This window comes from Oncorhynchus mykiss, chromosome 3 (genome assembly GCF_057628025.1).
Source record: "Oncorhynchus mykiss isolate SJ-2025 chromosome 3, ASM5762802v1, whole genome shotgun sequence".
Lineage (NCBI taxonomy): Eukaryota > Metazoa > Chordata > Actinopteri > Salmoniformes > Salmonidae > Oncorhynchus > Oncorhynchus mykiss.
The window spans coordinates 80,140,599-80,143,691 of record NC_143024.1 but is presented as its reverse complement, the minus strand read 5'-3'; the positions used below and the strand labels follow the sequence as shown (position 1 = coordinate 80,143,691).

Sequence of the window (3,093 nt, the reverse complement as noted above, 5' to 3'; positions counted from 1 at the left end):
TAATAACGAAATACGGTTTGACCATGAATGAACCACGACGGATCAGACTCCTTTTTTATGGTTATGTGCATTAGTCATAACATCCATTGTGTGAAATGTAATGGGCTGGTTATATAAAGTAATCAACTTTGGTTACTTCGAAACTGTCTGCATCTGGGTCTTCTCCTGAGCCTTGATAGTAGAATTAATATAAATATGGAAGGAGTATGATTATTAGAGAATTACTGCAACCGAGATTACCAGTTGAAGTATAACATTTGAGGACATTCACAAAAATGTCCCAAATTCAAAATGCAGTCAGGGTTTTTCTGAAATGTTTTACTTGAAAATACAAAGCAGTCAATTATGGGGATTTTAGTTCATCTTTTAAATGTTGTGAGAAAATAACATGGCTCGTATGTTAAGGGCTTGTTAGTAAGAGTTTCACGGTAAAGTTGTTTGCATGAAAATAATGTAATGAATTTAATGCCCCTCTCATCTGGCAATGTCTGATCTTTTTTCCCCATTAAGTTTCATGTGGTAATGGATATATTATCGCTCTTGACGTTTGGGACAGCATAATTCATGTATTGTACTGTCTCAGAGCTGTGCTATAGTCATTTCTCCTGTTGTATTTGGAGCATGTGACAAATGAAATGTGATTTGATTGCTTTGATCCATTGTTTGTGCTCAGACGTTTCTCCTGCAGGCTGTTCAACACCTAGTTCCTCCACAGACACATTATCCCTCTCGTCAAGTGATTTAGACCTGAGATCTCCAGAGAGACAGTCTAAAAAGGCCAACACAACCTTAGGAGATAATGCCATCGACTCCGCAGCAGCAAAATAGGTATAATGAATACTGATACTAGATGTTGATAATGCCATTTCTGTGTTTGCTCTTCATGGAGATTCCAACAGCAGAAACCAACCCTAAATTGTTAAACTTTTCCTGGTGGGTAAGATGTACTAGAAGAGTGCCAGACAACCAAAACATTGGACCACAGAACCAGGAGAGATGATTGCCATTTTAGTCAGCCACATGAAAGAGATGCATGGGTAAGCTTCTCATTAGCCAATCTGACCACAAACAATGGTCAAAACAATCAAACTATTCATTAATGTAATTTGGCATCATTATGAGACTGTAGAAAGATACAGCACCTTCATCAACAAAACTTTGTTTAAACATATTTGGCGTGTGTATGCTTTACTGTTTTTGAGCAGGAGGATTCCCACTCATCAACAGAGAGAACCTTATGCTCTTGGAATTGTGACCCTCTTTCCTTCGTTGAGAGATAGGCTATGTAAAGGCTATGTAAGTGCTGGTAGAACATGCTTTAATATTTAGACACTTGTTCTGTGGACTGAAAGGGGCATCGAAGTCAGAGAATCAAGTCTACAAAATAATAAACATTAGACTACCATGTTGGTCACCTTTTCCCACATCTAAGGAACACTTCTATGATCCTGATATCTGAAATGACATCTGAATTATCGCCTGAAGACAGTATCAAGGAAGAGTTCACTTCGACCCATCAAGAAGAGTATTTCACCCCAGTCGGGGGGCCCAGCCCATAAGAGGAGGACTGGCCTGGACCAACAGATTGTTGATGATGCTTACAAGGAGGCCATATCATTCCTTGCCCACTCTGCCAATGAAAAACAAATCTACCAGTAGATGGAGGTGTTCCAGTATTGCCAGGAACTAGTTTATAGTCCAGAAAGAAGCACAGATGTCCTCACAGTCTTTCCCAGGTTTCTGGACATCAAAGGATTGGTGAGTGATATAGTATGTAGTATGTAGTATGTAGTATGTGTTGGAATCAGAACTACAGGCTATTTGTCTGATGTTTGACGATGAAACATCCTCTAAGCTCCTTGAAAAGTGGGGCACTGTATTGAAGCCTAAAGTCATCAAACTGGCAAAATCCCTGACTACGACTTCCAATTTGCGTTGCCTCCTGAAGTTTGCAGAAATACTGCCAGGGAATGACAGTGAAACCAGTAAGTGGATTCTCTTGTGGGTAGTGAAATGTTTCAAACTCAGCGATGTTGTTTTATGTGATTGTGTGTGTTTTCCTTTTCTTGCCCTCAGACTGGGACAATGATATGTCCTCCCTGCTGCTTCATCTCCTCCCACCAGCAGCAGGAGGGAAGAGGACCAAGATCAGTGCTGCTGTGGGCAGACTAGTACCCTTTCTTAAGGTGAGATTGCCGTTGTAAGAAGACAGGGAAAGATTGACAAATACTACATTGTGGTGTACAAGAGGCTTATTCCCTGGCAGGAAAGTAGTGATTTGTGTGGGTTTGATGAACTGTTCAAAGCACACTTTGTTTTTAACCTGACATATGATGACGCTCTTATCAACTTCTACTAATTTGTGCAGACAACCATCTACAACATTGCTGTAGATTTGAGGACAACTTCTTAACTAGATAAATATATGTTACGGTGCTTTTGTTGTCAAGCGTTGCACAGAAACAGCCAGTCATTGATATCTCATTTGAGCACAGCTTCTATCCCTCCACTAAGATTAGATTGGTCTTCTGTGTTATTTAGAAGAGCTTACTACTGGCCTGCACTCCCAAGTGAAACCAGATGTTCAGTCTGTTATGCCTATGGATAACCCCTCTATGTCTGCTGCAAAGGATCATTTGGAGGACTTAGAAAACCCATTCACCAGTTTTAACACAGAAACAAAGAGAACAAAGTACTTAAACCCAAAATGGATTGTTGTGTAGCCAGTAGAAGTCGTGTTGGGAGTTAGATACGATAGCAGGCAAAATGAACAAACAGGCATGTATGATCCAGTCCCAGTGAAAGACACTTTTGTATATATTCCTATACTGGAAATATTGACGTTCATGTGTCACAATTCGGAAATCTCAAAGTTATTGAAAAATGCACCTAGGGATACATCTGTGGAAGACACTTAAGAAGACTTTTGTGATGGAAGTTACTATGACTCAAAACATAGCTTTACAGATCCAATTATACTATGATGACTGAAACTGCCAATCCGCTTGGATCCAAGCGTGGTTTTCACATGATAGGCTCCTTTGATTTTGTCCTCAGGAATCTGCCACCCAAGTTGAACTCTGCAGTGATTAA

At 40.1% G+C, this 3,093-nt stretch overlaps 1 pseudogene; it reads left to right on the top strand.

The window, feature by feature from the left end:
• The first annotated feature begins 929 nt into the window (after positions 1-929).
• LOC149984693 (uncharacterized) lies at positions 930-2,413 on the top strand (annotated as a pseudogene).
• The last annotated feature ends 680 nt before the right edge of the window (positions 2,414-3,093 follow it).